This window comes from Pristiophorus japonicus, chromosome 16 (assembly GCF_044704955.1).
Source record: "Pristiophorus japonicus isolate sPriJap1 chromosome 16, sPriJap1.hap1, whole genome shotgun sequence".
Classification (NCBI taxonomy): domain Eukaryota; kingdom Metazoa; phylum Chordata; class Chondrichthyes; family Pristiophoridae; genus Pristiophorus; species Pristiophorus japonicus.
The window spans coordinates 17250161-17264635 of NC_091992.1; the positions used below are offsets into that span (position 1 = coordinate 17250161).

A 14475-nucleotide genomic window follows, 5' to 3' on the forward strand; every position below is an offset into this window, starting at 1 on the left:
ATTCGGCCCTTCTAGCCTGCACCGCCATTCAATGAGTTCATGGCTGAACATTCAACTTCAGTACCCCATTCCTGCTTTCTCGCCATACCCCTTGATCCCCCTAGCAGTAAGGACCTCATCTAACTCCTTTTTGAATATATTTAGTGAATTGGCCTCAACAACTTTCTGTGGTAGAGAATTCCACAGGTTCACCACTCTCTGGGTGAAGAAGTTCCTCCGCATCTCGGTCCTAAATGGCTTACCCCTTATCCTTAGACTGTGACCCCTGGTTCTGGACTTCCCCAACATTGGGAACATTCTTCCTGCATCTAACCTGTCTAACCCCGTCAGAATTTTATATGTTTCGCGGCTGGTGACCTTGTTAATTTGCCAGTGACCTGTGAAATGACTTTGCAGCAATTTAAAAATGAAGTCGAAAGTGAGACTGGTGCGAAGGGACGTACCCGACCTGGGTTTCATTTCTCAGGCACGTGACACGGCGAGGGAGACTGGCCACAAATACCACACATGGACACCATGGTCTCCAGGAGGGGCACGGCCCACATATACTCACCACTGAAGTAACGAATGGCTCCCCACCCAGGAGGAGAATAACGGTCCAAATTTGACTCTCTCATAACATGGTCGTGATAACTTCACAGAAAAAATATTTCTCCCCCAGTTTATGAAAGACTTGGATATAATAAAACGCATTGTCTCATTACAGAGAAACATGACTACTGGGACGTGCTCCAAGTACTGTATATTTCCAAAAAATGAAGGTAATGGATGTGGGGAAGGTTTTTGTGCTCAACCATGACAGAAATTAACTGAGAGACATTATTTTAAGGTCAAAAAACCTTGAGCTTAACATAACTCTCAACAATTAAGAAACTCGACACCATCCAGCCCGCTTGATTGGCACCCCATCCACCACTTTCAACATTCACTCCCTCCAACACCGGCGCCCCCTGGCTGCAGTGTGTACCATCTACAAGACACACTGCAGCAACTCGCCAAGGCTTCTTCAGCAGCACCTCCCAAACCCACGACCTCTACCACCTAGAAGGACAAGGGCAGCAGGCGCATGGGAGCACCATCACCTGCAAGTTCCCCTCCAAGTCGCATACCATCCTGACTTAAGAGATATATCGGCCGTTCCTTCATCGTCGCTGGGTCAAAGTCCTGGAACTCCCTCCCTAACAGCACTGTGGGAGTACCTTCACCACACGGACTGCAGCGGTTCAAGTAGGCGGCTCACCACCACCTTCTCAAGGGAAATTAAGGATGGGCAATAAATACTGGCCTTGCCACCGACGCCGCATTTCATGAACGAGTAAAAAAAAAACATTTGATAGTAACTATTTCACACTTCGATTTGCTAGTTTGAGGAGCAAATTGCCATGTAACTCATTGATCACAGACTAGGTGCACTATTCAAGAACTGCCATATTCTCAATTCAACAGGATGTTGAGCACGACGACCTTTCAGGTGATCCATTAGATCACTAAAGTGGATGTGTAAGATCGCACGGTCCTAGTGCACGAAGAGCAGAGGGTTCTGCAGGTGGCCCAGGCAACAACACGAAAATAGATCATTTGATCACCCATTTGCTGCGTGTGGGAGGGACTTTGCCGTGTGGAAATTGGCTGCTGCTTGTGCCTACACAACAGTGGGTCAAAAGTAATTCATTGGTTGTAAGGCACTTTGGGACCTGCAGTAATATAAGAATTAGGAGCAGGAGTAGGCCATTCGGCCCCTCGAAGCTGCTCCACCATTCAATGAGAGCATGGCTGATCTTCTTCTTCAACTGCACTTGCCTGGAGTTATCTCCAGTGTTCTGGCCAATATTTGTCGCTCAATCAAAACAACAAAAAAAAACAGATAATCTGATCATTATCACATTGTAGTTTGTGGGAGCTTGCTGCGCACAACATTACAACAGTGACTTCATTAGCTGTAAAGCCCTTTGAGACATCCGGTGGTTGTGAAAGGCGCTATATAAAATCAAAGACTTGCTTTATAAGGATCCCTCTTAAGTCACCTTAACGATAAATGGAATATCTATTTTTCTCCATAATTTAACAGTCTACCACAAAATTAAGGCACATGCATCTTTTAATATGCACCTTGAGATTTATATTTTTATTATTGGGCCATTTAACTGACATTTGTAAACGAGCTAGCTTGCAATTCCTCTTTCTTTCCCATCAATTCCAGACAAGAAAGAAGATCTGGGTGATGCTCGATGTTAACCAACCATACTTGTACTCAACAAGCTTGAAGCAAATCAGCGACTAATGCAAAACAAGTTGATGAGCCACAATCATCACTTTAGAAAACTGTGGGGGATCGTTTAATCTGCACTTTGTGTCATGAGAACGCTGGTCATTTCAACTGGTTTTCAACGTTTGGTTTGCAGGCAATAAAACAAAGATTGGGGTTGTATCCCGCCTTTCTGTGATAGATTGTTGTAACTCAATGCACCTCAACTGCACAAACCTCCAGCCCGACCAGTGGGGAACACCTCACAGTCTAACAACCAGTGAGACACTTCGCAGTGGCTCCTGTATCGAGAGGGCGTTATTTGGAACGAGCACGTCAATTTTGAACAGTGGAGCTGGGAGAATAGAGGAATATTCTTGAGTTTCATTTGAATACCTCTGGGAGTTTTTGAATAAGAACACACGAAATAGGAGCAGGAGTAGGCCATTCGGACACCCCCCCTCCCCCCCTCCCCCCCTCCCCCCTCCCCCCTCCCACCTCCCACCTCCCACCTCCCGAGCCTGCTCCGCCATTCAATGAGAGCGTGCATGGCTGATCTTCTACATTCACTTCACTTTCCCACCCGATCCCCATATCCCTCCATTCCCTGAGTGGCCAAAAATCTATTGATCTCAGTCTTGAATATATTTATCATCTGAGCATCCACAGCCCTCTGGGGTGGAGAATTTCAAAGATTCACAACCCACTGAGTGAAGAAATTTCTCCTCATCTCAGTCCTAACTGGCCGACCCCTATCTGGAGATTATGACCCCCAAGTCCTAGACTTTCCAGCCAAGGAAAACAGCCCCGCAATCTCCCCGGTCAAGCCCTCTCAGAATCTTACATATTTCAATGAGATTACCTCTCATTCTTCTAAACTCCAGAGAGTATAGGCCCATTTATACAAAGCTTTTCCTCATGCAGGTTACAGAGTTCACAATAGGCCAGAGTGTGCATGTCTGCATGAAGAGAGGGCTTAATGGGCAGTATGGCCTCTATTCATTCCATCCTTTCTTTCTTCCCAGTGTGGGATCCTCTGCCATCAGAATTGATCCCCACTTCACCTGTTCCCAGAGAATCCTGACCTATCTTTTGAATGCAAAAAACAACAATTTGCAGTTATATAGCACCCTTAACGTAATAAAACATCCATAGGTGCATCGCAGCAGTGATTATCAAACAAAATTTGACACCAAGCCACATAAAGAGATATTAGGGCAAGCTAGGTGAAAGAGGCAGGTTTTAAAGAGTGGCTTAAAGGAGGAGAAAGAGGCGGAGAGGTTTAGGGAGGGAATTCCAGAGCTTAGGGCCTAGGCAGCTGAAAGCACAGCCACTTATGGTGGAACGATGAAAATCAAGGATGCGCAAGAGGCCAGAATTGGAGGAGCGCAGAGATCTTGGAGAGGCTGGAGGAAGTTAGAGATAGTGAGGGACGAGGCCATGGGAGGTATTTGAAAACAAGGATGAGAATTTTTAAAACTGAGGCGTTGTCAAACCAACGTAGGTCTGCGAGCACAGGGGCGATGGGCGATGAGCTGAAGCAGGGACGATATTACGGCCATGGAAGTAGGTGGTCTTGGTGATGGAGAGGACATGGGGTCAGAAGCTCAGCCCAGGGTCAACTAGGATGCAATGGTGGCGAACAGTCTGGTTCAGCCTCAGACAGTGGCCTGGGAGTGGGATAGAGTCAGTGGCCTGGGAGTGGGATAGAGTCAGTGGCCTGGGAGTGGGATAGAGTCAGTGGCCTGGGAGTGGGATAGAGTCAGTGGCCTGGGAGCAGAATTTGTGACAGAACGGCTTCACCAAGATCCACCCACCTACATTCGTGCTGTTCGGACAGTAAATACAAAGCGTGGGAGACACGCCCAAGTTCAGTGACCGTCCTGCTCTTGGTTGCTGGCATTCCCAACAGGGAGAACGACCAAGTCCAGTGGAATTCCTCAAACCCTACACCAAACGAGGACGATCTGTGCTTGAGAAATACCAATCTGTACTTAGTTTTCCAGTTGCAAACCAAGCAAGATGAAGTCCTGGCTATTTACGGTTATGCACTGAATATTAATTTATTATTAATCCCTATAATCCAACTGCAAAATTGATTTTTTTTTTTTAAATAAAAGATTAATTTAAGCAAGGGGAGGGGCAGAAGAATGGCCCTTCATATTCAGATTATACAACACATATAGTTCACTATTTATATAAACACATCCACAATGGGCTCCTGATGGTTCAGTGTGGCAACCCAGCCCAGTGGAGTACTGAGCCTCTGAGACCAGAAAGATCCTAGGTTCGGTCCCAACTGTATACAGATCTCAACCGGGGGAGCATTTAAAATGGTGTCAGTAGAGTTGGGCTGGCGGTGTGGAGGAGGAGGAAATCAACCAAGGTCCCTGCAGCCGTGGCTCAGTGGGTAGCACTCTCATTTGAGCCACAAGGTTGTGGGTTCAAGTCCCACTCCAGGGACTGGAGCACAACAATCTAGGCTGGCGCTCCAGTGCAATACTGAGAGAGTGCTACACTGTCGGAGGTGCCGTCTTTCGGATGAGACGTTAAACCGAGGCCCCGTCTGCTCTCTCAGGTGGACGTAAAAGATCCCCTGGCGCTATTTCGAAGAAGAGCAGGGGAGTTATCCCCAGTGTCCTGGCCAATATTTATCCCTCAATCAACACCACTAAAGCAGATTATTTGGTCATTATCACATTGTTGTTTGTGGGAAGCTTGCTGTGCGCAAATTGGCTGCCGCGTTTCCTACATTACCACAGTGACTACACTCCAAAATGTACTTCATTGGCTGTAAAGCGCTTTAGGATGTCCGGTGGTTGTGAAGGGAGCTATATAAATGCAAGTCTTTTTTTCTTTTGATCATTAACCTTGCTGCCAAGTACACATGGGCAAAAGAGGGGACTGGACTTGGTGGCGAGCCCCTCCCCTTCGCCTGTACATAGAGATACAGACTCAGCACCTAGGCTTCCACATCAAGGCGGCTATTTGGATGCATAAGCACGGACTTAGAGGAAGTGTGGGTGGGTGCAACTGCTTTGCAGATCGGAGGGCCAGTGCCTGAAGTAGAGAGGATGCACTTGCATCTTCCTTATTGAGTGACTGGTTTCCAGCACAGTCAGTAGATTGGGAAAGTGAAGAATATTAACCGTCGCGTTCCAGTTGGATGACGCTTCTTGCGCGGAACCCTACTTGCCAGCAGCAGGTGAAGAAATAGCAGCAACGGAACAGAGGAATGGCAACCCTGAAGGAGTGGGAACAAAAGGGTAGCTATCAGCGGAGAAGTTGTGAAATATTCTTCACAGGGGTGTTGCTGCCCGAGGGTGGGGGAAAAAATAAAATCCCCAAAAAGAGTGGAGGGTTGCTGGGGGGAGTAAACAGGCCTCTTTCCCCAAGTTGTCATTCCCTCTTTCTGCCGTGAAAATCACAGTGTCGTACTTCCTGAGGGCTAACTCCATGACTGCTTTCCTGGTCCCAACTACACCTACCAGTATTGGGCCTGAACGGGCCTTAGCTGGTGGTTCTTGTGCTTAATCCTTGCTGGCGTTCTCGCTATTAGCAGCTCTGGTCTGGTGTCTGATCGTCGAATTTGCTCCATCTTGCTTTTCAGTATCTCCCGTTTCACACTTACAGCTGTAACACTGACATCTACCCAACAATGAGAAAGATTGATATATATACACATGTCATCAGAGCCACAAAAAAAAAAACAGGATGAATCTAACCCCAAGAATGAATTAAAAAAATACAAAATATGGCATTAAAAAAAGCTAGTATCAATAATGGTGACCATGAAACAATCATATAGCCATTAAAAAACCCATCTGATTCACTAATGTCCTTTAGGGAAGGAACTCTGCCGTCCTTACCCGGTCTGGCCTATGTGTGACTCCAGACCCACAGCAATGTGGTTGACTCTCAACTGCCCCTCTGAAATGGCCAAGCGAGCCACCTATTCAAGATGGCGGCTCACCAGCACCTTCTCGAGGACAATTAGGGATGGGCAATAAATGCTGGCCTTGCCGGCGACGCCCACATCCGTGAATACATTTTTAAAAACAGAATAAATTACCATTCTAACAGCCGCCTCATCGGTAAAATTAGGAAAGGAATCATCACCAGTGCCGTGAAGTATCACCGACTCACCGATAACCTGCGCACCGACACTCGGTTCAGATTTCGGCAGAACCTTTCGGCTCCAGACCCCATCGCAGCCTTGATTCCGATACGGGTGCAAGGGTTGAATGCCAGAGGAAAGGCCAGAGTAACTGCCCTTGATATTAAGGCAGCGAGGAGGTCTACCAAAACTGAGGCCACTGGGGGGCAACGGTAATTTGCTCCAATGGCTGAGTCACGCCAAACACAACGGACGATGGTGGCGGGTGGCTGAAACCAGTCTTCACAGTCCCAGGCCTTCACTGCAAGAGTTCCTCAACCATTAAAAAAAAATGACTTGCATTTATATAGCGCCCTTGGTACATCCCAAATCGCTTTACAGCCAATGAAGTACTTGTTTGGAGTGTAGTCACTGTTCTAATGTAGGAACCATGTTCAGATGATTCATCAAAGGGCTTTCCACCATCGTAGGGCTGCTCACTGACGATTCCACAGTGCTCAGCTCCATTCACAAATCCTCTGCTAAGGAAGCAACCCATACCGGCTTACAGCAGGACCTGGACAACATCCAGGCTTGGACTAACAAGTGGCAGGTAACATTCACACTGCATAAGTGACCGAGTAATAACCATCTTGAACAAGAGAAAGCCACTCCACCATCTACAAGGCTCAACCTACGAGCATGATGGTGAATAGTCACCATCAACCTGGATATGTGCAGCCACAACAATGCTCAAGAAGCTTTGATGCCATCCAGGACAGAGCAGTTCTCTTAATTCGAGCCACTGCACTCAATGGCCGCCTCTCTACCGCCAGTGCGCTGTGGCTGCTAATTGTACGATCTATAGGATGCACTGTAGCAGCTCACCAAGGTTACTCGAATAACACCTCCTGAACCTGCAATTTACCATCGTGGGACAAGAGCAGCAATATCATGGGAACACCATCACTTGCAGTCACATATCATCCCGACTTGGACATATATCGCTGTTCCTTCACCATTGCTGGGTGGGGATCCTGGATTTCCCTACCCAACATCACTCTGGGAGCACCAATCAATCAGAGGCAGTCCCTCAAAATCGAGGAAGACTTGTTTCCACTCAAAGTGAGTTCTCAGGTGACTGAACAGTCCAATACGGGAATTACAGCCTCTGTCACAGGTGGGACAGACAGTGGTTGAAGGAAAGGGTGGGTGGGACTAGTTTGCTGCACGCTCCTTCCGCTGCCTGCTCTTGCCGATGAGACTTGAGGTGCTCAACGTCCTCCCAGATGCACTTCCTCCACTTCGGGTGGTCTTTGGCCAGGGACTCCCAAGTGTCGGTGGGGATGTTGCATTTTATCTAGGAGGCTTTGAGGGTGTCCTTGAAATGTTTCCTCTGCCCACCTGGGGCTCGCTTGCCGTGTCGGAGTTCCGAGTAGAGTGCTTGCTTTGGGAGTCTCGTGTCGGGCATGCGAACAATGTGGCCTGCCCAGCGGAGCTGGTCGAATGTCGTCAGTGCTTCGATGCTGGGGATGTTGGCCTGATCGAGGACGCTAATGTTGGTGCGTCTGCCCTCCCAGGGGATTTGCAGGATCTAATGTGGGAACATCATTACCACGAGGACTACAGCGGTTGAAGTGGAGGGACCCGCCCACTACCTCAGGGCAACTAGGGATTGGAAATAAAAATGTGGCCTTGTCAGCAACACCCACATTCCAAGAATGAAACTAAAATTATCGCTACGATGTTGCTATTCCAGATGTATCTGATCTGCAACCCTTAGGCCACCTCTGGCCCACCCTGCCTTTTTCTCCTACATTATAGTTGCTGCTCATCATGCAACAATGCTCTGGCAAGTAGTGAGCAGGTAGTAAGCCAGGAGGTATTCTGCCATATTCAAGAAAATTAAAGATGAGGGAGATCATTCAGCCCATCTTAGTTCATCCACCCAGACCAACCTTAAAAGTACCCCCCCCCCCCTTCCACCAACCCCCACTGCAGCATTCAATTGGTTCATTAAAGATTCCAGTGCTTTTGCCTCCACTACTAAGAACATAAGAAATAGGAACTGGAGTAGGCCATTTGGCCCTTCGAGTCCGCTTCGCCATGGCTGATCTTCTACCCCAACTCCACCTTCCCGCCCTATCCCCATATCCCTTAATTCCCCAAAATTTATCGACCTCTCGAATATACAGCTCTCTGGGAGAGAGAATTCCAAAGATTCACAACCCTGAGTGAAGAAATCGCTCATCTCAGTCCTAAATGGCCAACCCCTTATTCTGAGACTGTGACCCCGTGTTCTAGATTCCCCAGCCAGGGAAAATATTTTCTCAACATTAACCCCTTATAATAATAACTTGTATTTATATAGCGCCTTTAACATAGTAAAACGTCCCAAGGCGCTTCACAACAGTGTTACAGAAAAACATAAGAATGTTATATGTTTCAGTGAGATCCCCTCTCATTCTTCTAAACTCTAGTGAATATAGGCCTCGTCTACTCAATCTCTCCTCATAGGGCAATCCCCCCCCATCCCAGAAATCAGACTGGTGAACCTTTGCTGCACTTCCTCCAAGGCAAGTATCGTCTTTCCTTAGGTAAGGAGACCAGAACCGTCAGTGCTCCAGGTGTGGCTTCACCAATGCTTTGTATAATTGTAGCAAGACTTCTTTACTCTGATACTCTAACAAAAGCTAACATATCATTTGCTTTCTTAATAGCTTGCTGTACCTGCATGTTAACTTTCTATGATTCATGTACAAGGATACCCAGGTCCCTCTGAATGCAAACATTTCCCAGTCTCTCGCCATTCAAAAATATTTGGCTTTTGTGTTTTTCCTACCAAAGTGGATAAAAACATTTCCCAGTCTCTCGCCATTCAAAAATATTTGGCTTTTGTGTTTTTCCTACCAAAGTGGATAACTTTATACTTCCCCTCATTGTATTCCATTTGCCATGTTCTTGCCCACTCAGCCAACCTGTTGCTATCTCTCTGCTGCCTCTTTGCGTCCTCCTCACAGCTTACTTTCCCACCTAACTTTATATCAGCAGCAAACTTGGCTATGTTACACTCAGCCCCTTCACCCAAGTCATTACATCTGTGAATGAATTCTAAGTGTTGATCACTCTTTGTTGGAAGAGACACTTTCCGACAGTAGTCCTAGATTTGCCTTTTGAACATGTGACCCATTATCCTACTCGTTGCAATCTAAAATAATTTTCCTGATTTAATTTCTTCATTCATTTAACTATCTTTATACTTCTAGAAGATCACCCCCTTTCCATCTGAAAAGTCCATGCTCTTCCAGTCTCGGTGTCAGCTGTGGCTCAGTGGGTAGCACACTCGCCTCTGAGTCAGAAGGTTGTGGGTTCAAGTCCCACTCCAGGGACTTGAGCACATAAATCTAGGCTGACAAGCACTGCACCGTGGGAGGTGCCGTCTTTCAGATGAGACGTTAAACCGAGGTCCCGTCTGCTTTCTCAGGTGAACGGAAAAGCTCCGATGACACTACTTCGAAGAAGAGCAGGGGAATTATCCCCGGTGTCCTGGTCAATATTTATCCCTCAATCAACGTAACAAAAATAGATTATCCGGTCATCACACTGCGGTTTGTGGGAGCTTGCTGTGCGCAAATTGGCTGCCGCGTTTCCCACATTGCAACAGGGACTAACTACTCTTCAAAAAGTACTTCATTGGCTGCGAAGTGCTTTGAGACGCCCGGTGGTCGTGAAAGGCGCTATATAAATGCAAGTCTTTTCCTTCCGAACTCAGACGCCCCTGCTGTTGACTTCCTGACACTGCGGTCTCATGCAATCCAGAGCATCAACATGACTTATGACAGCGGGCACCGACTTTCCCCTCGGCCTGCAGCCATGACCCACTGGTGTTCTAAATGCACTGAGCTGGTATAACATATCACAGCATACTTGTTTGTGTACACTGCCATGATCACAGACAGGACCGCCTCTCCTCCAGACCCAACAGAGATTGATTCAGAAAACAGAGATCCAGTCTTCTGTGCGGCCTCCTCCAACAACAACAACTTGCATTTATATAGCGCTTGTAACGCAATGTCCCAAGGAGCTTCACAAAAGTGTCATCAGACAACATTTGACACAGAGCCAAAGGAGGAGATATTAGGGCAGGTGACCAAAAGCTTGGTCAAAGAGGTCGGTTTTAAGGAGAAAGGTGGCGAGGTGGAGAAGTTTAGGGAGAGAATTCCAGATCTCAAGGCCTTCACAGCTGAAGGCACGGCCGCCAATGGGGGGGGTTGAAGGAAATCGGGGATGCACAAGAGGCCAGAGTTGGAGGAGCGCAGAGATCTCGGAGAGTTGTGGGGCTGAAGGAGGTTACAGAGATAGGGAGGCCATGGAGGAATTTGAACACGAGGATGAGAATTTTAAATTCGAGGCATTGCTGGACCAGGATCCAATGTAGGTCGCCGAGCACAGGGACTACAGGACCGTATCAACACAGAGCATCACACGCAGCTCAGGTTTCCCTTACTCTTCAAAAAAAAAACTTTTGATCTGCTTAAAACCAACTAAACACATCAACTAGTCGCTTATTCATTTGCCGTTCATGGGATCTTGTGCGTTAACTGGTGGCCATGTCTACCCACATCACAGCAATGACTGCATTTCAACATAAATTTAAATTGCTGTCAAACACTTCAGGAAGTCGAGAGGACATAATATGGTACGACTTAAATGCAAATTCTTTCTTGCTCAAGACTATAAAACCCGAAAAATCAGAATGAGAATAAGCGAAGAAAGATGGTGGTTAGCACCCAAGTAATAAAACAAATTAGATTCATCTGAGAGAAAGAGAAATAGTAAAAGGAATGTGAAATTTGGAGGTAGGGAAATCAGACAATGTTTTAGAAAAAAAACATCTCAATAATGACATTCAATATCCAATCCAAGTTCTAAATCCGGTAAATCTTACAGCCTCCATTCCTTCCCTCTGTCCAGCTCGTCTCTCCTTGCTTCCAAGGGTTCACTCAAATCCACCTGAATGCCCCCTATCCCAATACATCCTTCAGCACTCGCCTGCATGATCACATGTAGCTGGACTCTGTAACCTTGTCACCCAGGCTTCGGGCCCAACAGCTCCACAGCCCTGCTCCCCCCAGAGTTCGCAACCTCGGATTTAGTTGGGGACGTTCCCAGGGAATCGATCTGCAGCAATGGATTGCTGTCTACAGGAGAATGTGGGGAGGGGGTAAAGAATTGAGGAGGGGGGAGGGAATTGGAGGAGCAGAGGTGAGATGGGGGGAGGGAATTGGAGGAGGAGAGGTGAGGTGGGGGGGTAGGGAATTGGAGGAGGAGAGGTGAGGTGGGGGGGTAGGGAATTGGAGGAAGAGAGGTGAGGGGGGGTAGGGAATTGGGGGGGTAGGGAATTGGGGGGGGGTAGGGAATTGGGAGGGGGGAGGAGGAGTGGGGAGAGGGAATTGGAGGAGGTGGTGCGGGGGGGGGGGAAGAGAGGGAATTGGAGGAGGAGAGGTGGGGGGGGATAGAATTGGGTGGGTGGGTGGGGGGGGTAGAATTGGGTGGGTGGGGGGGGGTAGAATTGGGTGGGTGGGGGGGGGTAGAATTGGGTGGGTGGGGGGGGGGGAGAATTGGGTGGGTGGGGGGGAGGGGGGGAGAATTGGGTGGGTGGGGGGGAGGGGGGGAGAATTGGGTGGGTGGGGGGGAGGGGGGGAGAATTGGGTGGGTGGGGGGGAGGGGGGGAGAATTGGGTGGGTGGGGGGGAGGGGGGGAGAATTGGGTGGGTGGGGGGGGGGGGGAGAATTGGGTGGGTGGGGGGGGGGGGAGAATTGGAGGGGGGGGAGAATTGGGTGGGTGGGTGGGTGAGGGGAGAATTGGGTGGGTGGGGGGGGGGAGAGAGAGAATTGGGGGGGGAGAGAGAATTGGGGGGGGGAGAATTGGGGGGGGGAGAGAATTGGGGGGGAGAGAGAATTGGGGGGAGAGAGAATTGGGGGGAGAGAGAATTGGGGGGGAGAGAGAATTGGGGGGGAGAGAGAATTGGGGGGGGGAGAATTGGGGGGGAGAATGAATTGGGGGGGGAGAGAGAATTGGGGGGGGAGAGAGAATTGGGGGGGGGAGAGAGAATTGGGGGGGGGAGAGAGAATTGGGGGGGGGAAGAGAATTGGGGGGGGAAGAGAATTGGGGGGGGGAAGAGAATTGGGGGGGGGAAGAGAATTGGGGGGGGGAAGAGAATTGGGGGGGGAGAGAATTGGGGGGGGAGAGAATTGGGGGGGGAGAGAATTGGGGGGGGAGAGAATTGGGGGGGGAGAGAATTGGGGGGGGGAGAGAATTGGGGGGGGGAGAGAATTGGGGGGGGGAGAGAATTGGGGGGGGAGAGAATTGGGGGGGGAGAGAATTGGGGGGGGGGAGAGAATTGGGGGGGGGAGAGAATTGGGGGGGGGGAGAGAATTGGGGGGGGGAGAGAATTGGGGGGGGGGAGAGAATTGGGGGGGGGAGAGAATTGGGGGGGGAGAGAATTGGGGGGGGAGAGAATTGGGGGGGGGGAGAGAGAATTGGGGGGGGGGGAGAGAATTGGGGGGGGGGAGAGAATTGGGGGGGGGAGAGAATTGGGGGGGGGGAGAGAATTGGGGGGGTTAAAGAATTGGGGGGGTAGTTTGGGGGCTGAAGGGGAGGAATGTACACATTGATCAATCCCATTCTCAGGCATCGCAACACATTTCCTGTTTAACTACCTCTGCCCTCAAAAAAACAGGAGTGTGGGAAGACAAGAATTGGGGAAGGGGGGGGGAAGGGGGGAACCGGAGTCAGGTCAACAAGATTAATTAATGTTTCCCCTATTCCCCCCAAAATGCAAAATCCACCAGGAGCGAGTTGAGCAAACAAGGCGAGAGCGAGCTGACAGAAAGCCAAATAAACTTTCATTAAAAAAAACCTGCATTGGGATTCCTTCGCACTCTGGCTACAATCCGACACACAGTAACTAACACATGTGCTAAATGGTTCCTGCTGCACGGATGTGTTGGTTTCAGTGCTGAGAAAGCTCCCTGCCTTAGACCCAAACTCCAGTCCCCACACCCTCCCTCCGCCCCGGCAGCGTCTCCGCGATCCCCGGGGCTGCAGCCGCCGCCGACACGGAGGCCGAATTTTTAAACATTATTAAAGAATTTTTTTTTTTAAAGCAGAATTCAGACCCAATGCAGCCATTCCCGAGCCTGGCGGGGGGGGGTTTAAATCTCCCCTACCCCGGGTAGCCGCTGCTGTGAGAGGCAGCGGCAGCCTCGGGACAGGCTCCGCTGGCTGGGTGACAAAGCTCCGATTGTCCCCGCTGCAAGTGTCCCAGCGCTCGGTCTCACTCAATCTCTCCCCCCACACAGTGCAAAGCCCAGCCTTTCCCACAGCAAACCCTCTCGCACCTGGCCTCCTTTATCTGTTCTGGGTTTTTTTTCCAAAAACAGCCACTCCGGGCAAGTTTGTCGGTGGAAATGTGCTTTCTTCCTCTCTCTCCCTCTTCGGCGTCGAGGTCAACATATGGAGCTGGGAAGGATTGGGAGAGGTGTTGGCGGCACTCTCACACACACACACACACACACACAGAGAGCAATGCAGCTTCCTAGTGGAGATCCGGGAGAAATGCAACTGCTGCACGAATCATTTAACTAGCCGGGCAAACAGACTCTGCTTCATTTAGCACTGGTAAAGACTGCTTTATTGAACACTGCACAAACTCTGGTTTATTTAGCACTGCACAGACTCTGGTTTAATGAACACATTCAACACTGCACAGACTCTGGTTTATTGAACACTGCACAAACTATGGTTTATTTAGTACTGCACAAACTCTGGTTTATTCAACACTGCACAGACTCCGGTTTATTGAACACTGCACAAACTCTGGTTTATTTAGCACTGCAGACTCTGGTTTAATGAACACTGCACAGACTCTGGTTTATTGAACACTGCACAGACTCTGGTTTAATGAACACTGCACAAACTATGGTTTATTTAACACTGCACAAACTCTGGTTTATTCAACACTGCACAGACTGGTTTATTGAACACTGCACAAACTCTGGTTTATTGAACACTGCACAAACTCGGGTTTATTCAACACTGCACAAACTCTGGTTTATTAAGCACTTTAAAA

General features: G+C 49.0%; 1 protein-coding gene across 2 annotated transcripts in view; it reads right to left on the reverse strand.

The window, feature by feature from the left end:
• The window catches only part of cuedc1b (CUE domain containing 1b), a 173818-nt gene extending 160054 nt beyond the window's left edge, over window positions 1-13764 (reverse strand). For both annotated transcript variants that reach the window (XR_011587243.1, XM_070857052.1), the window contains exon 1: window positions 13745-13764. The gene's annotated coding sequence lies outside the window, so the exon portion shown is untranslated. The remainder of the gene's footprint in view (window positions 1-13744) is intronic.
• Window positions 13765-14475: the final 711 nt, after the last annotated feature.